The sequence below is a fragment of the Ursus maritimus genome, unplaced genomic scaffold (assembly GCF_017311325.1).
Source record: "Ursus maritimus isolate PB19 unplaced genomic scaffold, ASM1731132v1 scaffold_27, whole genome shotgun sequence".
In the NCBI taxonomy this organism is placed as follows: Eukaryota; Metazoa; Chordata; class Mammalia; order Carnivora; family Ursidae; genus Ursus; species Ursus maritimus.
In genome coordinates, this window is record NW_024425230.1 from 12,564,699 (window position 1) to 12,588,397 (window position 23,699).

At 43.0% G+C, this 23,699-nt stretch overlaps 1 long non-coding RNA gene across 2 annotated transcripts in view; it reads left to right on the forward strand.

Moving 5' to 3' along the window:
• The first annotated feature begins 2,257 nt into the window (after nucleotides 1–2,257).
• Nucleotides 2,258–23,699, forward strand: part of LOC103660005 — a 37,609-nt gene continuing 16,167 nt past the window's right edge. For both annotated transcript variants that reach the window (XR_567655.2, XR_567656.2), the window contains exons 1-3: nucleotides 2,258–2,341; nucleotides 3,512–3,592; nucleotides 4,583–4,740. This is a non-coding gene — a long non-coding RNA (uncharacterized LOC103660005). The remainder of the gene's footprint in view (nucleotides 2,342–3,511; nucleotides 3,593–4,582; nucleotides 4,741–23,699) is intronic.

Genomic DNA, 23,699 nt, shown 5'->3' on the forward strand with positions numbered 1-23,699 from the left:
TTGTATGTACATTTTAGTTTATATGCATACTTCATTTTACGTATCATATCGTATCATACTCTGTGAGAGCCAAACCAGGTGCGTTTGTGGGCTGCTTCTGAACTCAGTGGGTAACCTCTGGGGCATAAGGTGTACAGTCAGTTCAGGGTTGGTAAGAAGAGCCTTGGAGTTGGGGGAACCGTCATATGACAGGGCATCTGGCTCTTCATTTCATTGTTCCGTGAGGCCCTGGATTGACCTAGAAGCTAGGGCTACGCTGTCAGCTAAATAATGCTCTGCTGGGCTTCGGCTGTGTATGTCTCAGGTTTATTGCAATATTAGGGGCTCAGTTAATGCTGTAAGAACTGAACTTCGAGCTGCACCTGCTCACAGGGAATGGGGACCACACAATGCTCTTCCCTACTTCCGACCTCCATGGGAGCACCTGACCCAGCTCAAGAACTAATTATTTATGTAATATCTACAAGCCAATCTATGCATTTTTCACACTAGGTATAAATGCTTGATAAGAATACAAATGGGTAGCCTTAAACGGGACATTTTCAGGTTGTCCCCTTAAAGGGGACATTTCAGGACAGGGATCGGTGCCTTTTAGTGGCTTTTAAAAGGTGTTCTTTGGGGCTCCTGGGTGGCTCAGCCGGTGAAGTGTCTGCCTTCAGCTCAGGTCCTGATCTCAGGGTCCTGGGATCAAGCCCCACATCCGGGTCCCTGCTCAGCAGGGAGCCTGCTTCTCCCTCTCCCTCTGCCCCTGCTTGTGCTCTCTCTTTAACTCTCTCTCAAATAAATAAATAAAATCTTAAAAAAAAAAAAGAAAGGTGTTTTTCCAAGCCCCAGAAGGCTGAAAGAGGGAGGATGAGGACACATCCTTCTCCTTCCGCCCAGCACCCCTCCATAAACTGCCCTGGCTGTTTATTTTTGCTATCTAACTGAGGCTCTGAATAATATTTCCTTTGAAAAGGGGGGTTCTTTGGCACTGAGAAAAGTTATCTGGAAAATTAAATTCTAACGCTGAAGTTTTAAGCATCAATTATTTTTAATCTTCACTTCCTGTGAAAGTCGTGGGTTTTTTTCCTGCTCATGAATAAATCCTCGAAAAATAAAAAGATGCACAGAGAGTAGCCACATTTCTCCCCCCCAGGCATAGAACGATAGGATCCAAACTTCTCAGCTGGAATTCGGGGATGGTGAGTCTCCCTCTAAACTGCTAACACGAGACACATACTATTTTCCTGGCAGGATGCTATCGTGCCATCTGCTCCGGAGCGCCATGCCAACCGGATGGGGCCACGCAGGAGAGCCAGTGGCGCTGGGAGTGAGGCCCGAGTCAGCGCGAGGACCCCGCTCGTGCAGCAGTCCCTGAGTCAGAGCGCAGGCTGAGCACAAGAGATCACATTTGTGGATACTGTAGAGAAAGTCCTAGCAGCAAACATCCCGATCCTGTGCCCCATTTCCCCGTTCACCTCTCTTCTGGCAATCCGCAAAGCTGAACCCCACATAGACCTGGCTATCTGGGGGTTACTGGAGACTTCCCTGTTTGCATTTATCCCTTTTGAAAAAGAACAACTCGTATCTTTTTTCTTCCCTTATTTGCCCGTAGGGAAACCATTGCAGCCAGTCCCCAGAGCAAATCTCTTCACTTTGCAATTGAATCTTGGTGTATGATCAGGTGAGGTCGGGGGTCATAGAGCTAAAGAGAAACAAGTAGGTGCTTGACTAATTCTTAGACCTTCCTTTGTGTGTTCTCTCTTTGTCTCTTCTTTTGCCTCCCCTCCCTTTCTGTTGACTTCTGCTGAGTTCATTTTCTGGAAATCAGAGGGCCCATGACCTCAGTCCAACGCAGGCATTTTTCCCAAAGGGGGTGGGGGAGACCTGCAGGGTGAATGGTTACTGATACTCCATGAAGCTGGGCCATACACAGGCGTCTCCCCCCCGCGTGGCCGTGTGAACTATGTGCGTGCAAGCTCACGTTGTCCACGGGCTCTTCAGCCGTGTTATATGCTCTAGTTCAAAGGCCACTTTAATTATCTGGTTCTGACTCCCCGTGAATATCATTAATTGAAAAATACCCCCACTGCATTTATTAAGTACACTGTGTGGCTTCCTTGATCAATGTGGGGTTTCATAGGCGTTTCCAACTATAGGAAAAGACTGTAGGGTTTCCACTGCTCCCTCTGGGAGTTCTTAAGAGCTATGAGGACCCCAATTTGGGGGCCACTGTTTTAAGTGATGGCATCCTGGACAGGAAACCCAGAGATTTGGACTTCGCTGGATCTGCAGCTGAGGACCTGGCCTAGAATCTTTCCTTTTTCCTTCGTAAAGTGAAGTACAGATGCAGTTTTAGGTAAGGCCCCTTCTGGACCCATGGTTTTGCTTCTCCTGGATCTGTGCCCTGGGCGAGAGATGGGCAGATATCTACCTATTTCGGGGCCATTTCTAGCTCCCTCTCCAGCCAGAGCTGCTTCTGATAGGAAGCGTGTAGCCCTTTCCCCATTCCACATGCGTAGAGCAGCAGAAGAACCCTGGGAATCCTGAAGGAGATCCCAGAGGTGTGCAGGAAGGAACCGAAGGCCAGAAATGAGATCTTCTGCTTGGGAAGCGTGAATGACCAGCAATGCACCTTTCTGCCTCGAAGAGCTCTCCGCGATTAAATGCCTCTGAACCTGACGACATCAAAGACAACTCAGGGTGTGGGGCTGTGTTGTGGGTGTATGATACCTGTTATCACTACTTAAGTCTTTCTTCAAACATGGTATTGAGTCCAAGAGTCTACTTAATTATTATTAAACTAAAAACATGTTACATTCCAAAGATATTTTGGAAACAATAGATTTGGATATTTACTGGTGGCTTCCAACATTTCAACAAACTTGTATTTAGGGAGCAGCTGGTGTCTGCAAGCCTGAACCATAAAACTGGTGTTTAGAGATGAAGCTGATAATTCTCCCACTCATTTACAAGATTACACTTGGGGGAAAGATTTCACCTGAGCGCATCTCATGCCAGAAGCCAGAGAAATGCACAAACTTGGGAAAACCTGGGACGTGTGTGCCATGAACTTAATGTATGGGGTGATTTTTGTCTGGGGTAGAAATAAACAATTATTGAGTGGATGTGCATGTGGCGAAAATCTGATTGCCGATGGGAAGTGTGTGTATATGTCAAGAATGACATTGGTGGTAGAGATCACGATAAAGTAACCCAATTGAAATCTAGTGGGAAAACATCTTCTAAAAGTTATAGTAAATTCTTAACCCGTTGGACCACTTCTACTGGAATCAACAGAATGAATCTCACAGGTCTTTTTTAAAAAACTCTAAATTCCACGATTCTATGTAGACCAAATTAAGAAAATGTTAAATGGGATATGGAGCAGTGCATAATCCTTGCTACGAGTGAGTCAGTTTTGGCCTTAAGATACAACGGTTTCATGCTCCAGTCATGTCCTGGAAAAGAAGTTCTAATTCTAATTACTTAAACTAAAATAATGAGTGTAGTTTTATTGCTATCATAGGTGAATCTAGGATCCGAAGAAACGTTTACATGAAAAGCAACACATCTCTACTTCTCTCCTGGATGGACATGAAACAGATGGGTAACAGGCTGGTGACCCTTAGCCTTCGATGGTGTGAGGTCAGGTGGGGAGGTGGGGAGGATTTGCTCCAGGCTGCACTCCCCATGGCAGCCCTGACCACATAACCCCTGTCGGTAGAATGGCCACAGCACAGTACTTAAGCTTAGAGATACACAACCTGTCTTTCAATCTTAATCATCTCTGTGTCCTTTTCACCAGTTACTCCATTTCTCCAAATTTCAGTTTCTTTCTTTGTAAGTAGGTAATTAAAATTGCTTTTCTGTGGGGATTAAATGAGATGATAGGTGTCAAGTGTCTGACACACAGGGAGTGTCGGAGAAACACGCTAATGTTATTATTGTCATCTATTTATTTTACTTACTTACCTTGAAACTAAATGAAAAGTTAATTTGAGCACTTTACGAAAAAGTCCTTGCATGAACTCAAGCTATCACTGGTGATAGAATTATTTTTCCTTCTCAAATTAAAACTTTTCAAAACACCAATGAGAGGAGAGATTATCTATAAAGACTTGAAACCTTAAGTTTTTATTTTCGGCATGTCTTGGGCCTGCTTACTTTTTCTGTTTTTTTTTTTTTTTTTAGTATGTTATGAGCATTACAGAATTGGAAAAATGATTAACAGCCTAAAAAAATATAGGCTTTATAAATCCACTTAGCTTGAGAATGACTTTCTGGGGCAACTGGCCTTTCCAAAATAAATTTGCGAACTGCATCCTTATAAAAAAAAATTGGAATTTGGCGAGGCAAAAGAATTTGGGCCGTATCAGCTTGTCATTCCAAATTTAAAAATATTTAGTCTTACTTCAAGATAAATAGCAACAATTGAACTTAAGCCACCAAGAAAAATAAACATACAACTTCTTGAAAATGTACAAATAACTAGATGGTTTAAAAAATGTTATCAGGACTGTCTTTACCGCTAACAAGGTCTAAATGAAGCCGTGGCCATAGATAATGTTTGTCTCTTGCGTTGTGACTGTCCTGACAGGGGGCTGCCTAGTCGGGGGATAGATGAAGCTCAGCATTCACACGCCTTGGGAGCCAGGATGGAGAGACTCCAGCTGTCTGCCAACAAGAACCTGGCAGATCTTTGGCAAGGTGGTCGACAAGTCCTACTCTGAGATATCGGGAAGGCTTGGGGAGAAGGTAAGATTGGAACTGAGTCTTAAAGAATGGTAGGACAAGATTATACTGTCCCCCTCCAGAGATAACAATGTTCTTTCCTTCCTCCTCTCCACCTTCTCCACAGACCCACTTGCTTAGAGGCGTGAGGGTTGGAACCCACAGACAATCATGGCAGATGGGTGATCATAGGAAAAATCAGCTTGACCCCTGAAAGCCCTGACTTGAGGGTAGTAAAAACCAGTATTGAGGGGGAGCCTGAGACTGATGATGATTTCCTGAGGTGACCTTGTCTTCCTCAGGTTACCTGATGAAGGGCAGAGCTCTGGAGTGAGCCTTGAATTTGAATCTCTCCATTGCCAGTTGTTACCTATGGCCCTGGGGCCACATGCATGCTGGTCTTTGACCGACGTCTTTCGCATTTGTAAAATAAGTATGTGAAAGTTGGATTATTGTGAGGCTAGGTGATTTATTATTATAATAATTATTGTTATTATTTTTTAGTCTGCAGTCAGCCAAGTACATTACCCTGATAGGTAGTTTTATTTATATACTAATATTTACTTTGAGTCTAGTTTCTTAATGAACTCAGCTAAAATCACAGGTGCCACAGACCTATGTCCTAGGATACCCTATTAAATCTAGGACACTTCTTTTGGAGTCAGAAATAAATTTTTAAAAAAATCTCAGGAACCTCTGTTACCAGTGTTTAGTTGGATAATCACTTCAAGGAATATCTGGGGTCATTTTGTTTACAGGAAATGGGTTTAAGAGAATGCTTTTAAGGACATATTTCTTTTCAGTTTGTTATAACTTTTTGGTACTCAGTACCCAGAGTTTTCCATATTAAGATTTATTCTCTCTAAAAGCATTAGTAAGTACAGAATTAAACCATCGGGTAATAATTTAAATGATTGTGATGAAAAATGTGACATTTTTTAAAATCCAAATTTCTAATAATTTCCTGTTGTTTTAAAACTCGTAATACTTTTCGAGTTATAATAATCAAACTGGAATTTTAGTTCTAACCACAAGTAACGATATCTCAAGCAGAAATTAGAGAACACAAAACAAAAATTTTGAAAAGAGTCTGAGTTATTGTCAGAGTGGCAAAAACTGTGAAAAAATAAAAATCTCCATCACTTGGCTGTTTTGACATATTTTCTCCTGCTGATAACACAAATATGAAAGAATTGACTGGATATGTCTGATCTCATACAATTAACTAACTTAACAGAACAGCTACTTGCCTTACATCTATGGACCCCTGGATTGAGCAAACAAAACTTAATCTAAAATAAGAAGAACCAGGGGCTCCTGGGTGGCTCAGTCAGTTGAGCATCTGCCTTCAGTTCAGGTCATGATCCCAGGGTCCTGGGATCAAGCTCCGTGTCTCAGGCTCTTTGCTCAGCAAGAAGCCCGCTTCTCCCTTTCCCTCTCCCCACCTCCCGCTCGTGCTCTCTCTCACTATCTCTCTCTCTCTCAGATAAATAAATAAAATCTTAAAAAAAAAAACCAAAAAGAAGAACCAGATTATACTTTATGCCTTTTTCCCTTTATAATATTCAAGAATGTTGTGGTAATAGTTGTTGTAGCTATTTTCATTGACAAACTTGAGATTGTTCTGGTAACTGGTCCAGCTCCTGACTTCAGAGTGAAACACGTGGCACAAACTGGGAGGATCATATTCCCCATTCCCTGAAACCAGAGTGGCTGGCACAGAGTGCGGCATGTGGCCCACGCTGGACCGATCAGAATTCTTTCCTGGGGTTTGTTTTGCTGCAACTAGCAGAGCATACAGGTCTTTCTTCCTGGGTTGATAAAGATATGACGCCATGACTCAGGATGTGCAGTAAAGGGCTAACCTTGCCTACAGAAAGGTTAGCCCATTTGCCCCCAGCTCCAAGGAGGCAATCTCGAAACCCTTGGAGTGTCCTGATTGATAAGAGTGTCTTTGTTTACCTAAAGGTCTTGAGCCAGGACAGATATTCTATGCTAACAATGTAATTTTTGGTGGAAGGCCTTGGGCCATGTGGGCCAAGCTCTAGAGGGGTTAGAGACTAAGATGATTGACGTGAGTGATCAGCCTGTCTACATAGCCAACTCCTAATAAAAACTCTGGATAACGAAGCTTGGGTGAGCAGTATTATGTACATGTTGCTACATATTGTCACTAAGAGTAATCTGTGCTCTCCAATCACGCCATTCCGCGGGGACAGAACAACTGGAAACTCCGTGCCTAGTATGTGTTGGTTCTCACCCTATGCGCCTCTTAATCTATATCCTTTCTCTGTGATAAACTATAACCACGAGTATAATGACTTTCCTCAGTCCTGTGAGCCCTCTACTAGTGAATTATTGAAACTGAGGGTGGTCTTGGGGAACCTCTCTGACATTATATGGGACATCTGTGTTCTCCATCACTGGAGAAAGTTCTCCACTATCCCGGTGAAAGGCTCAGAGAGAGAAGCAGAGATGAGACATATGATAGACGAATGGAAGAGACGAGAATGAGAGAAAAAAGTAATGTGTGTCTGGTTCTAATTCTTGAGACACTTCAAGGTGCCTTAATCATTTAGTTATTTCTTTGAATCTGTGGAATACCCCAGTATATTTCCAGGAATCCAGTCTCTCTCTCTCTTTTTCTCATTTTCCTTCAAAGAGTTTATACTGCATTCTTGAAAGTTTTTAAATTACTCTATCATTTTCCAATTTCAGTTATATTTAGCTAAAACTATGTCATTTTCCATCCTTAGAGAAGTGAGTGTGATTAGTAGTAAAGTCCAAACAAAATAAAGCCTTGTAAATATTTTTGGACCTGTCAACAAAGTTATTGAAAAATATACTCATTTCGAGCAAATTAATCTAGAAATGTGTACATTACTTTGATAGGCCTCTTGAACCCTCAAGTTATTTCTGAGATGCTGTTAGAATAAGAGATTTGAAAACAGAACTTAGTATATAGTATGCTAGTTTCATACTTTTTGTGAGAATTTTCTAATAGATAATTTTCCGCATTTTGAGCTCTCAGCATTGCTTTTATGAAATAAGAGATAGAGTTTCATTTGTCTAGGGATCTTAAGCTAGACATCAGTGATGATGCTCAAAAGAGACTATTCTAAACCCAAAGAGACTGTTTTTATAGAAAATGTTACATTCTTCCACAACTAAATCCCAAATATTAGCCCACAGAAGAGCAATTAGCAAATATGTCATCTATAAAAAGTATGAACATTTAGACATTTATATTGTTACTATTTATCATTCCATTGATGGACAATGGACCACATTCATTTTGTGCCTGATACCAGGCCAGGAACGATAATTGAATTTCCGCAAGTATTATCAGCATTCCTTGAGCTTTATGGAAACAAAAGGAACTTTCTTAATTTGATAAATTTATCTACAAACACTTCAAAGAAAAATAATGTTTGATGAGAAAGTATCAGGAATATTCCCTTCAAAGTGCAGAATAAGACAATGAGGTTCCTTATTACTGTCTCTAGATCCTAGACAGCACATTATACAAGTAAAAGAAATATGAACCATATTACTGCAATGAAAAATTACCATGATTACAGGCAGTTTCAGTTTTTTGAGAGTGTAAAAAATTTTGGAAACTTGACCGGCACAAGGTCAAAATTCAAATATCAATACATGTATTTAATTGTGTGGTTAAATACCAGCATGACCCATCAGAAAATACAATCTTTCAAGGATTCCATGCCCAATACCCACCAGGTATCGAAGAATAAATCTAAGAAATGGATGATCTGAGTGGAGATTATTGTACAATAGTATTGAAAGGACACAGAAAAGGACTTACATAGGTGGAGATATATTACATAGATGAGAAGATTTATTTTCCTAAAGAGATCAATTATACCAAAACTAATCTAAAATTTTCATTAAAATCTCAACCCCCCCCCACACACAGAGCTAGTCAGTTCATATGGTACTAGTTCTTGCATCTTAAAGAGTCAGGGCCCAAAACAGCCCAGGTGATTAAGAGAAAGAATAATAAGCAACACACACCTAGTTAGGGATGCACTTATTTTAAAGCGATCATACTCAAAGTAGTGTTCTGGTGGTAAGCTGAAGGTCTCTGAAACAGACCCACATAGACATGGGGAGTGGATAAGAGGTGGTCTTGCACACCAAAGGGGAGAGGACAGGCTTGCCTGTGAAAGGAAACAGATAAAGATGTACATAGACAAAAATTAACTTCAGCTGTTCAAATCAGGAAGCAAAGCTTTAAGATTCTTTTATTTAAAGATTTTATTTATTTATTTGACAGTGAGAGAGAGAGAGCACAAGCAGGGAGAGCAGCAGGCAGAGGGAGAGGGAGAAGCAGACTCCCCGCTGAGCAGGGAGCCCCAAGCCGGGCTTGATCCCAGGACCCTGGGATCATGACCTGAGCCCAACGCAGACAGAACCACCCAGGCACCCCGAAATTCTTAGACAAAAATGAAAGAATATATTTATGATGCCATGAGAGGAAATGTTTTAAACATGAAAAGTGCAAATCTGAAGAAGATTAACGAATTAGATTAGATTAAATTAAAATTCTTCTATGAAAACTCTTCTCTTTGTTTACGGACACCCCATAATATTTTTAAAACCCTACATTCTAAGATTATAGATTTTAATACTTATAATTCCTATTAAGGGCATATTAAAAAGTCTTCCAAATTAATCAAAGATAAGTAGTCCCTAGAAACCTGAGCAAAGGATATGAACGTCAGTCATGAAATAGGGTGCCTGACTCAATAAGAAACATTTGGAAGAAATGCATCCCTTCCCCTTGCTCTGTGATGAGGGGAATACAGATTAAAATGACAAAGACAGATTGTTTCAAACTCAGCAGATTGGCAAAAAAGAAAAAAAAAAGGAACCTGAAAACACCAAATATTGGAGAAAATGTGAGGAAAAGGGAGGTTTTTTTCTTTCTTTGTTTTTTTTTCTTTTTAGATTTTATTTATTTATTTGAGAGACAGGGAAAGCAAGAGAGATCACAAAGGGTAAGGGAGAAGGAGACTCCCCGTTGAGCAGGGAGCTGAAGGCGGGACTCGATCCCAGGACCCTGGGATCATGACCTGAGCCGAAGGCAGATGCTTTTTTTTTTTTTTAATGTTTTTTTATTATATTATGTTAGTCACCATACAGTACATCCCTGGTTTCTGATGAAAAGTTCGATGATTCATTAGTTGCGTATAACACCCAGTGCACCATGCAATACGTGCCCTCCTTACTACCCATCACCAGTCTATCCCATTCCCCCACCCCCCTCCCCTCTGAAGTCCTCAGTTTGTTTCTCAGAGTCCATAGTCTCTCATGCTTCATTCCCCCTTCTGATTACCCCCCCTTTCTTTATCCCTTTCTTCCCCTATCTTCCTAGTTCTTATGTTCCATAGATGAGAGAAATCATATGATAATTGTCTTTCTCTCCTTGACTTATTTCACTTAGCATTATCTCCTCCAGTGCCGTCCATGTTGCAGCAAATGTTGAGAACTCGTTCTTTCTGATAGCTGAGTAATATTCCATTGTATATATGGACCACAACTTCTTAATCCAGTCACCTGTTGAAGGGCATCTCGCTTCCTTCCACGATTTAGCTATTGTGGACAATGCTGCTATGAACATTGGGGTGCATATGGCCCTTCTCTTCACTACGTTTGTATCTTTGGGGTAAATACCCAGTAGTGCAATGGCTGGATTAGAGGGTAGCTCAATTTTTAACTTTTTAAGGGATCTCCACACTGTTTTCCAGAATGGCTGTACCAACTTTCATTCCCACCAACAATGTAGGAGGGATCCCCTTTCTCCACATCCTCTCCAACAATTGTTGTTTCTTGCCTTGTCTATTTTTGCCATTCTAACTGGCGTAAGGTGGTATCTCAGTGTGGTTTTGATTTGAATTTCCTTGATGGCTAATGATTTTGAACATTTTTTCATGTGTCTGTTAGCCATTTGTATGTCTTCATTGGAAAAGTGTCTGTTCATATCTTCTGCCCATTTTATGATTTGTTTATTTGTTTCTCGTGTATTGAGTTTGAGAAGTTCTTTATAGATCTTGGATACCAGTCCTTTATCTGTAGTGTCATTTGCAAATATCTTCTCCCATTCCGTGGGCTGCCTCTTAGTTTTTCTGACTGTTTCCTTGGCTGTGCAGAAACTTTTAATCTTGATGAAGTCCCATAAATTCATTTTATCTTTTGTTTCTCTTGCCTTTGGGGATGTGTCATGAAAAAGGTTGCTTTGGCCGATGTCGTAGAGGTTGCTGCCTATGTTCTCCTCTAGAATTTTGATGGATTCCTGTCTCACATCGAGGTCTTTCATCCATTTGGAGTTTATCTTTGTGTATGGTGTGAGAGAGTGGTCAAGTTTCATTCTTTTGCATGTAGCTGTCCAATTTTCCCAGCACCATTTATTGAAGAGACTGTCTTTTTCCCACCGGATGTTTTTTCCTGCTTTATCAAAGATTAGTTGCCCAAAGAGCCGAGGGTCCATTTCTGGGTTCTCTATTCTGTTCCATTGGTCTATGTGTCTGTTTTTGTGCCAGTACCATGCTGTCTTTGTGATCACAGCTTTGTAGTACAGCTCGAAATCCGGCATTGTGATGCCCCCAGCTTTGTTTTTCCTTTTCAACAGTTCCTTGGAGATTCGGGGTCTTTTCTGTATTCATACAAATTTAAGGACTATTTGTTCCAGTTCTTTGAAAAATGTCCTTGGTATTTTGATCGGGATAGCATTGAAAGTGTAGATTGCTCTGGGTAGCATGGACATTTTAACTATGTTAATTCTTCTGATCCATGAGCATGGAATATTTTTCCATCTTTTTGTGTCTTCCTCAATGTCTTTCAAGAGTGATTTATAGTTTCTAGAATATAGGTCCTTTACGTCTCTGGTTAAGTTAATTCCAAGGTAACGTATGGTTTTTGGTGCTATTGTAAATGGGATGGATTCCCTAATTTCTCTTTCTTCAGTCTCATTATTCGTGTATAGAAATGCAACTGATTTCTGAGCATTGATTTTGTATCCCGCCACATTACTGAATTGCTCTATAACTTCTAATACTTTGGGAGTGGATTCTTTTGGGTTTTCCATAGACAGTATCATGTCAGCTGTGAAGAGAGACATTTTGACTTCTTCTTTGCCGATTTGAATACCTTTGATCCCTTTTTGTTGTCTGATTGCTGTTGCAAGGACTTCTAGTACTATGTTGAATAATAGTGGCGAGAGTGGGCATCCTTGTCGTGTTCCTGATCTTAAGGGAAAGGCTTCCAGCTTTTCCCCATTGAGAATAATATTTGCAGTAGGCTTTTCATAGATGGCTTTTATGAGATTGAGAAATGTACCTTCTATTCCTACACTCTGAAGGGTTTTAATCAGGAAAGGATGCTGTATTTTGTCAAATGCTTTTTCGGCATCGATTGAGAGGATCATATGGTTCCTGAGTCTTTTCTTGTTGATATGATGTATCACGCTGATTGATTTGCGAATATTGAACCACGCTTGCATCCCAGGTATGAATCCCACTTGATCATGATTGATAATCCTTTTAATGTACTGTTGGATTCTATTAGCAAGTATCTTGTTGAGGATTTTGGCGTCCATATTCATTAGGGAAATTGGTCTGTAATTCTCCTTTTTGAGGGGGTCTTTGCCTGGTTTGGGGATCAAGGTAATATTGGCCTCATAGAATGAGTTTGGCAGCTTTCCTTCTGTTTCTATTTTTTGAAATAGCTTTAGGAGAATAGGTATTATTTCTTCATTGAATGTTTGGTAGAATTCACCAGGAAAACCATCCGGTCCTTGAGTTTTGTTTTTTGGAAGGTTGTTTATCACTGTTTCAATCTCTTCATAATTAATTGGCTTGTTTAAAAAATCAATTTCTTCCTGTTTCAGCCTCGGTAGTTTATATACCAAGTTTATAAACTTGGTAGTTTATAGTTTATTCCTGTTTCTCTTGGTAGAGAAGGCCTCCATCTCTTCCAGATTGCTTAATTTATTGGCATAAAGCTGTTGATAAAAGTTTCTAATAATCCTTCCAATTTCATTGGTGTTGGTTTTGACCTCTCCTTTTTCATTCATGATTTTATTAATTTCGGTCCTTTCTCTTTTCTTTTGGATAAGTCTTGCCAGTGGGAGTGAGCCTTGAATGGCTATGTATTTCCCCCTTAGGACTGCCTTTGCAGTATCCCATAGGTTTTGGACTGTTGTATTTTCATTCTCATTGGTCTCCATAAATTGTTTAATTTGATTTTTGATTTCCTGGTTTATCGAGTCATTCCTGAGCAGGATGGTTCTTAGTCTCCAAGTGTTTGAGTTTCTTCTTGCATTTTAGATTTTTCTATTCTTTTGAGTGAGGCTTGGATGGCTATGTATTTCCCCCTTAGGACTGCCTTTGCAGTATCCCATAGGTTTTTGGACTGTTGTATTTTCATTCCCATTGGTCTCCATAAATTGTTTAATTTGATTTTTGATTTCCTGGTTTATCGAGTCATTCCTGAGCAGGATGGTTCTTAGTCTCCAGGTGTCTGAGTTTCTTCCAAATTTTTCCTTGTGGTTGAGTTTCGATTTCAGAGCGTTGTGGTCTGAGAATATGCACGGGATAATTTCAATCTTTTGGTATCGGTTGAGACCTGTTTTGTGTCCCAGAACATGGTCTATTCTTGAGAATGTTCCATGGGCATTAGAATAGAATGAGTATTCTTTGGTTCTGGGGTGTAGTGTTCTATATATATCTATGAGGTCCAACTTGTCGAGTATGGCATTCAAAGCCTTTGATTCTTTGCTTAGTTTTTGCCAGGGTGTTCTGTCTATTTCTGAGAGTGGAGTGTTGAGGTCCCCTACTATTAATGTATTTTTATTTATATGTCTCTTTATTCTGGTTAAGAGTTGGCTTGTGTATCTTGCTGCTCCCCTGTTGGGGGCATATATATTTATAATTGTCATATCCACTTGTTGAATACTTCCTTTAAGAATAATATAGTGCCCTTCTGCATCTCTAACAATAGTCTGTAGTTTAAAATCCAATTTATCTGATATGAGAATTGCTACCCCAGCTTGCTTTTGAAGTCCATTTGCGTGAAAGATGGTACTCCATCCCCTTACTCTCAGTCTGAATGCATCTTTGGGTTCGAAATGAGTCTCTTGTAGACAGCAAATGGATGGGTCATTTCTTTTTATCCAATCTGCAACCCTGTGGCGTTTTATGGGATGGTTCAAACCATTTACATTAAGACTGATTACTGAGAGATATGATTTTAATGTTGCCATGTTGCCAGTAAAGTCTTTGTTTGTATTGGCTGTGACTTTCTGTTCTGTATCACTCTTGGGGCCTTTTTACTTTTATAGAACCCCCCGTAATATCTCCTGTAGGGCTGGTTTCGTGGTTACAAAATTGGTTAGTGACTGGCGATTCTGAAATGTCTTTATTTCTCCATCAATTCTGAATGAGAGCCTTGCTGGATAAAGGATCCTTGGCTGCATGTTTTTCTCTGAAAGAGCTTTAAATATGCTCCCCCAACCCTTTCTCTCATTCCAGGTCTGTGTAGACAGGTCTGACGTAATTCTGATGCTTTTGCCTTGGTACGTGAGAAATTTCTTTGCCCTGGCCGCTTTCAATACTGTATCCTTGCATCTAATATTTGCGAATTGCACTATGACGTGACGTGGCGTAGGTTTGTCGTGGTTGAGCTTGGGAGGGGTCCTCTCTGCCTCTTGGACACGAATGTTTGTTTCCCTTGCTAGATTAGGGAAGTTTTCAGCTACAATTTGTTCAAATATCTCTTCTAGACCTCTGTTTTTCTCCACCCCCTTGGGGATGCCGATGATTCTAACATTGGATCGTTTCATTGAGTCAGTAATCTCCCGTAACCTACATTCGTGGGCGTGGATTTTTTTAAGACCATCTTCTATTTTCATTTTTTCCTCTATTAACCCATCCTCCAATTCACTAACCCGTTCCTCTGCTTCTGCGACCCTGGCCGTCAGAGCCTCTAGTTTTGCCTGCATTTGGCTCATAGAATTTTTAATTTCTGTCAGATTCGCTCTCATTTCTGTCCTTAGGGATTCTATATTCTCAGTAACCTTTTCGTTAATAGTTTTTTCAATTCTACTCATCATTTTGACCATCGTTACTCTGAATTCCATTTCTGATAATTTGGTTACATCCATATCCATTATTTCTGTGGCAGAGGCCACAGAATCACTGTCTTTTCTTTGCTGGGGGGGGCTTCTCCTTCTTGTCATTCTGATGAAGAGAGGTTGCGGGGTTTCCAGAGCCCAAATTATTGACTGGGTCCCAGGCCGTGCCCCTTGTTTTATAGGGATCTTAGGGATGTGGGCTTCTTCTTTAAAGATTTTATTTATTTATTTATGTGGCAGCCAACCAGCGAGAGAGGGAACAGAAGCAGGGGAGTGGGAGAGGAAGAAGCAGGCTCCCAGCGGAGGAGCCCGATGAGGGACTCCTTTCCGGAACGCCGGGATCACGCCCTAAGCCGAAGGCAGGCGCTCAATGACTGCGCCACCCAGGCGCCCGGGTTGTGGGCTTCTTGATTTTTCAGCCTGCCTTCTGTGTTCTGGGGGAGGGGCCTGCCGCGCCGATACTCAGGCAACCCTGTTTGGGTAGAGTCTCCGTGTCCCCTGCGAGGGGGGATGGGGATGGGCACACTGTGAGCCGGTATTTCCAGGCTTTTGTTCTCTGGCGGCTTTCCCTGGCGGTTTGCTCTGCCTCTTCTGAGAGTCAGAGCAGCAGTGGCAGAATCTCAGCCTCTGTCTCAGAACAGAGGGATCGCGGACCATTCTCCACTGGGCCCCTCTGGCCACTTTAACTCCGTTTCTGTTGGTGCTGCTCAACCCTGCAGCATCCCGGGATGTGCACCCCACACCCGGCGTCCCAGCCCTCACTTCTAGGGCCAGCACGTCTCTGTCCTTAGTGTTTCTAACACCGCCAGCTGCCCCCGCATGGGCTCCCGGAGCTCCCGGTCTCAGTCTGGTTCCAGTGACCGCACCTGAGCTCCGTTTCAGTCTGGTGGCACTGCACCCGGCTCACGGTCTCAGTCTGTTCTCTCGCGGATGCCGGTCCACGAGTCCACCCGCTCCCCCGTGCAGGTGGCTACCGCTTTCCGGCGTCCAAATGCGGCGGCTCCCTCCCCCTTCTGTTTATCTTCTGATATCTGTGCGCGGTTTCACGGCTCCCCGCTTCGTACCTCAATACTCAGCACTGGAGATGTTCATTTGTAGAGATCCAGATGTATCTTCCTGCGTCTCAGGCTGATTCCGTGGGTGTTCAGGCTGATCTGGTACCCATCCAGCTCGACTCAGGGGACCGGCTGAAAAAGGGGTCCCCTACTTCTCCGCCATCTTAACTCCCTCTCCGAAGGCAGATGCTTAACCGACTGAGCCACCCAGGTGCTGAAAAGGGAGTTTTCATATACTGTCGTAGGGGCTGTAAATTAGAACAATCACTGTGGAGAATAATTTTATAATATATATCGAAGCAGAAGAATCTCATTCACTCTGACCAGCAATTCCATTTCCTGAAGTATTACGTTAGAGAAAGCAGCACCCTGTACATCATAGCTTATGACACTGAATAACTGGAAACTACCTGAAGATATGTCAACAGAGGAATTCATGAACACAGTTTATTCCCACAAGGAATGCTATATAGCAGTTACATTATGAAGTAGTTGTCCCAGTAGTTCATTCATTGACTATATCCTCCATTCTTGCACCCCTGGCCTCCTTCTGTGGGGATTTTCTTTATTTGTGGTTCCCTCTCTTTGGAACATTCTTTCTCCCAGATACCTTTATGCGTCATTCCTGTGCTTTACCTGGTTTTCTGCTCTCATGTTACCTCCTTGGAAGACCTTGTGTGAACACACTATACAACATCGCACCTCCCTGACCTGGATCAACCTTTGACCTCCTATAGTTGCACGGGGGCTTCTCTTTGCCCTACAAAAATAGATTCTGCTTCTGGGAGGGCATCTGTCACTCAGGGGACAGTGGGTTAGTATTCTTTGAAGCAATACATAGATACCAACTTAGATGTTTCTGGGCTCCTTCACGCAATTTAAGTGCCCCCTCACATTCATGTTTCCCTGTGGAAACAGACTGGGAAGGTCTTCCTTCCTACTCCAGACCCTCTCCCAAAGCCCTGGATGAGCAGAAGCATGAGGGGCAAGAGGACAGCATGAGAAACCCTCCAGCCTCCTTGCTCCCTTGCAGGTTGCTTTCCTGGGACCTTCCACGAGGTGTTGTGCATGAGGACCAGGGACTCATCCAGGAATAAGAGAGAGAGAGAGCTGGCCGTGCCCTCTGAGAGCACTATGGAAGCATGAGCAAGAGAAAAAGAGCCTGTGCTCAGATCCCAGTGAACTTGTCTGCTTCTCCTTGAACTTTTTGCAATATCATCTATGCTGGAAATGATCATTTAAAGCCACAGTCTAGCATAATGTTTACATCCCGAGGGTTGGAATTGGAGTCATTAAGTCTTTCAAACAACAAGGTAATGTTCAACTACTGCTCTTCTAGGAGAGGGTGTCATTTAGCACACGGCAGGGTGCTGATGCGAGCTTGTATCCTGGGAACGTGGAAGGCTTGGTACCTCTTCTTTAACCTAGGGTTCACCTTGTCTTCCCTGGAGTAGCCTGAGAATGCCATCTCCTGAGTTTCTTAAGTTACATAGCTAAATTTTCTTTGAATTACTTGTGTTAATGGAAAGAATACAGGCTCCGGGATAAGGTAGACCCGGGTATGTGTTGTAGCCATAGTACTTCCTAGCCATGTGACCTTGGGCAAGTTGTTTCATTTCTCTTGATCTTCTTTCCCTTTCTTCAGCTAAGTGATGGAATTATAAAAAGTCTCCTACCTCTGGGTTTAGGGGGTTGATACATAGAAATAGTACATGAAAGGCACCACCCCGGTCCAGTCTGGACAGGCAAAAAGCGTACTTTCTGGCATAGTTCCCATCCTACCTCTCTCTGTGGACGTATTAATTCTCCATCGTACAAATCACAGGCAATTACATTGAAATGAACGTTCTCTTCCACAAGCCCAGAGCTGGGAGGATTTTGTTTTTCCCCAGTTGGCTGAGTGAGGTAGAGGACAAAGAAAAGCAAGTGATGTTAATAACCTATACCGCTCACGTCTTCACGGCGATCTTGTAACCAGATAACTTTCTTCTTGCTGCATGTGTGAGCTAAATCTACCTAGTCAGCGAAGAAGTAAGAACGAAATGACATGGGAAGAAAGGCTGCCTCTGGATATGGAATATCCTTGCCCGGGAGAAACTTAAACAAAAATTAAAAACGTAAGTCTTCATTTTGAGGGATTTCTCTATAGCCGGTATTCAGAATCATACTGATAGAGCTCCATTACACATCAACCCGTCTAGAAACCCCTCATCCAACATGATCATCTAACAACTAAATGAAAGAACCCAGATGATCACTTCATTTTGATGAAGAAACCCACACTACTTAAAGATTAATTTGAAGTAAAGAGGAATGAGTTTTAACCCCCTTCCCCATGTTTCAGAGCCTCCGTATAAAGAATGGTCATTCTTTTCCCCTGTATTTTTCGACTGGCTGGGTTCTCTTTGCACCTGGAAGTCCCTCTGCTTGCTGTCTTACAGTGTTGTGGGGTTAGGTGTAGTGGGACCCGGATTCAAGTCATGGCTCTGACACTTCGTAGATGTATGACACCAGCTACCTTCCAGTGTTTAGGAAACTGAGCCCCGGGGAAGTTATGGCTGTCCTTGTCAGGGTCTCGAAGGATTAAACCAGATAATTTCTGAAAAACATCTGGGATACAGCAGGTGCTAAATAAATAAGATTTGCTCTGGTTACTGTTAATCATGCTCGTCTCTGCCCTTCTCTCAGGAAAAGCTTGGGGCGACCTGTCACCCTCTACCTCTCTATTTGTACTCAACAGGCTAAGGAAGGCAGCCAGCCTGATTCTGGTACCCGATGTCAAGAACTGCGAACGCTCGCAGATTTAGAGGTTTTAGCTGCATATTGGGTTTTTTTTTATGATTTTATTTATTTCTTTATTTGAGAGAGAGAGAGAGCAAACATGAATGGGGGGAGGGGCAAAGGGAGAGGGAGAAGGAGATGCCCCATGGAGCAGGGAGCCCGATGTGGGACTCGATCCCAGAAACCTGGGATCATGACCTGAGCGGAAGGCAGATGCTTAACCGGCTGAGCCACCCAGGCGCCCGCAACATACTGTTTTTTAAAACATTCTTGACGGGTACTTGGACATAGCTGCAGCTTGGTAAACAGGTTGGTTCACTTGTTTAATGCTCCAGTCTAGACTCCTGGTTACTGCCTTCTCATGTACTCCTGACTTTCAACTTGCTCCACTCCACTATCATCCTTATATACACAGAATGTCCTCCTCGGTCTTCAGCCAATTCAGGTTCATTATCTGCAGATATTGAAATTGAACCTCCTCAAGACAGTTCTTTTATTTTTTTTTTAAGATTTTATTTATTCATTTGACAGAGAGAGACTGCCAGCGAGAGAGGGAACACAAGCAAGGGGAGTGAGAGAAGAAGAAGCAGCCTCCCAGCGGAGGAGCCTGATGTGGGGCTCGATCCCAGAACACCGGGATCACGCCCTGAGCCGAAGGCAGACACTAACGACTGAGCCACCCAGGCACCCCAAGACAGTTCTGCATGGTTCCGTCATCACTCCTGCGCATACCCTCTTCTAACCTTTATATAATCTTGGACTAGAACAGTGATTCTCTAGCTGGGGGTTATTTTGCTCCCCACCCAGGGGACATTTGGCAATATCTGAGGACAGTTCTGGCTGTCACAGCTAGGTGAGAGCAGTGCTAATGAAGAGGCCAGGGAACTTACTGCAAAGCACAGGACTGCCCCTGCTAACAAAGACTTAGCCAGCTTAAAATGTTAAAAGCCCTGATTTTGAGAAACTCAAAGGTAGGGTGACTACAGGCTTTTTCAATCAAAGTTGGACATTCTGGGTGCTCTTCACCATGAAGCTTAGATAACAGGTGTAACCTGGGACTTGGTATTGCAGGTATATGGGATCTGTGGTCCCCTATCTTGAGTTTGTTTTCTTTGGGATCGATCAGGTACTGTTTGTAAGTATCATTTTAATTTGCTTTCTTGACTTGCTGTTAAGCCTTTTTCACCAGTTAGACTCTGAGCTCCCCAAAGACAAGAGGTGTGGCCTCTGCATCTTTCCCTTCTCCTTCTAAGGCTTTATACAGAATCCCTACTTGATAAACCTTCTTGACTGACTGTGCTTATTTGTAATCTCTGCTCACAATTGGGTCCTTGACAAAACCTACTATAAACTTCTCAACCATCAATTATATTATACATCAAAAACGTGGGTGAAATGATGGAGAAGAATTCAACAAATAGCGTTGCTCATAATGTAGAGAAGATTCTACCTTCTATGATATGTAATTTGATGAAATATGCTAAGCAAGGTACAATCCCTATAATTGGTACTCATTTAAATTACTCATGTTTACTGTAAATGTTTTTACTGCAAAAAATGTGCTTCTATTGAATTAGATAAAATTTTATTATTGAAAGCATGGTTAAACAATTAAAACGAACAAAGATATATAAAGTTCCCCAAATCTTGCTCAGGATCGAGTAGATATATAATCACTATTAGTTCGGTTTGCCTTCCATTACAGATAACGCTTCAACAATAATTTAAAGCCATTTAAGTTGCTTTATAAGTTTTTAAAGTATTGATTCTAGGGGATTTTTAAAGTTACTAAGATGGTTACAATTGGTTGGTATAGGGGCGCCTGGGTGGCTCAGTCGTTTAAGCATCTGCCTTCAGCTCAGGTCATGATCCTGGGGTCCTGGGATTGAGCCCCTGCGTTGGGGTCCCTGCCCAGCTGCTTGTCCCTCTCCCTCTGCTCTCCCCCCACCCACCCCTGCCTGTGCACATGCGCTCTCTCTTTCTCTCAAAATAAATAAATAAATAAATAAAATCTTAAAAATATTGGTTGGTATATTAGTTTTGCAGGGCTGGGTAACAAAACACCACAGACTGGGTGGCTTAAATGACAGAAAGTGATAGTCTCACAGCTCTGGAGGCTGGAAATCCAAAATCAAGGTGTTAGCAGCTTTGGTTCCTTGTGAGGGCCATGAGGAAGGATCTGTCCCAGGTCCCTCTCCTTTTTTTTTTTTTAATAATAATTTTTTTATTATGTTATGTTAGTCACCATAAAGTATATCCTTAGTCAGGCCCCTCTCCTTGGCCATTTGGAGACATCTTCTTCCCTCTATATGTATATCTGTGTCTGAACTTCCCTTTTGTATAAGGACACCAGTCATATTAAATTAGGGCCCATCCTGAAGAAGTCTTTTTAGCTTGATTACCTCTGTAAAGACCCTGTCCCCAAATAAGGTCCTTTTTTCAGAGGTACTGGGCACTAGGACTTCAACATTTAGGGGGGTCTGCTTCTACCCATCACAGCTGATAATGAAAGAAATGCCATAAAGAGATTATGAGCTACATTTAAATTTTATACAAAGAATGATTTTATAGTACCTTACTATAAAGAGAAAATTGGGGGGTCACTACAGTTTGGAAATATGAGTGATTAACTTCATATTTTGGGCTACTGGATAATACATTAGGTTTATCCTTAAAGATATGGAAAAGAAATTTCCTGAGGAAGTCACATAGATAAAAATATGAACATCTTTCTTCCGAGCAGCTCAAAATACTTCGCCTGCTTTTAATTTCCCCCCTCTCAAAATCTCTTGGGTTGGATATGGGACATCCCATAGGTGACAAAACCGAGGTGAAAGGAAATGAGATCATTGGTTTCACACCATCTTCCCTTTCTAAAAGCAGAAATAAATTTGTTCTCTGCATTTGCTTTATTGGAGGTATGTCTGCTTGACGAGTTAGAGCATGCCAAAGATTATGGGATTCCAGGACTGTTGATCTTTAAATGGATTGTATTCATGAAATAATCAGGGTGGGGGCGGGTCTCCAGGGCAGTCCAGGGATCTACTAGGATGGGATCTGCGCCAGGTGAGGGCTGTGGCTTTCTCGGAGCGCAGAGAGCCGCCGTCTGCCCGTTACATCAGGCTAGGAAGAGGAAATTCAAAGATACATGCCTATCTTTATATAAATTTATGTATATTACATGTAATGCATATATGCATTAAAGATACATAATACTTAGGTTTCCTCTTCCTAGCCTGATGTAGATACACATGACATGTAATAGGAATATATTGTGTAGTTAGAGTATAAAACATGTATAATATTTCCCTCTGTCTGACAAGAATGGTGGACAGGGAACTGGCTCCCCACCCCATCCTACCACTCAGTTTGCTAGTGGACTTTAGGCAGGCCCCTTAGCTTCCTGGGCCCCTGTTTTCTCAGCTGTAAGATCAGAATATCAGCTTGGGTGCCGGCAAGGTCCCCTACATCACAATCTGAACAGGGAGGGAGATTGTTCCAAGTATTAAAAGCAGTTCTCCCGTGGTGAACCCTCCTGCTGCATGGACCCTCAAAGAGCAGTAATTGGGTAACCTCGTCCCGGCCCCTTGGCTTATGAAACCTTGTTGGGGGTGGGGATGCGTCAGTGTTTCTCAAACAAAATGAAGAATTCTCCAAGACACCCTAGCGCTGACCTCCTCACCTTGCCCACCAGCCGCCCCTCCCCTTCCCTCGCCCCTCCCCGGGCCCCCACTCCTGGGATACTCATCAGCCCAGCGGAGGGCTGGCCGCAGCGGCTCCGGGGTTGACGCTGTGAACTCTGCAAGTCGGAGAGCGAAAACCTCCGCACCCGGGGTTTGCCTTTTCCGAACAGTTTCAGCGATTGTTCAGTGCAGGGAAGTTAAAAGGAGCGGGGTCGAGGACTGAGCTATTTAAACAGAGGCCCCTTTATCTGCTTCACCCCTACCGCAGGGCAGCCTCCGCAAGTTATCAGAGTGTCATTAACGGGGACAGCTGCTGGTAAACAAGGAGGATGTTGACACCAGCGCCTCAGTCAACAGGAATTTAACTTTAATCTGTCCCTTTGCTTAAAGAAACACCACTCTCTTTCTCTCGGTACCGCGCATCATTAATTTATCTCCGTCAACGTTCCGAGAGAAGGCTGGCATTGACTCAGGAAAACCCGCTGGGATAGAAAATTAATAAGGTGCTAGGGACATTCACCTTAGGTCAATTCGAGGGGACACGGAGAGAAAGAGATGTTGTTCCGGAGTTCCCTGCTTAGCTGGAAACCGATCCTACATATTTATAAAGGTGAAACTGGAGGGCTGCCAAGCGCCTGCATTTAAGTCATTAACAAATGTTTCTCTTTAAGTGGACACCTCTTGTTCTAAATATATTTGACAAGAATGCAAAGAGTCATCTGGAGGGCACAGAGGGCACCGCTCGGGCCTTCGTTTGCACGGCCGGCGGGGCTCGCAGGCCTGGCCCGCGCCGCTCCCGGCTCCCCGCTCGGTGCCAGCCGAGTTCACGTCGCCGGTGGGCAGGCTGCCAGCGCCAGCAGCTCCCCGCTGTTTAACGACAATGGATTTACTGCTTCTCTGCATATTGGTGTTATTTTGTATAAACAAGGTTAACAGTCCTTTTAAATTAAATGCACCACCTGGTGACTGAATGGGTGACCTTGCCAGCTCTCTTCACCTGGCTCGGAGAAGCCCAGGATCTCGTTCTGATTTCTACCTGTAGCTCGGGATGCGATCGCCTTCCCTTCTTATTTGAAGAGGCGGCGTTGTCCGCTCCCTCGCGCTCTGACCCGGCCTCGGGCGACCGGCACCCCCGGAGGCGCAGGTGCGCCCGGCAGGTGAGCCCTGTCCGACCCCCTCGCACAGTGCGCAGGTCGGCTCCAGGCGGTGTCCGGAGTGTGCGCGGCGGCCGCCGGCCCTGGAGCTCCGGGACCGCCCTGATCGGGCAGTCGGTGTCACAGGAGAGTGACAGACGGCCCTGTGGGCCCTGCC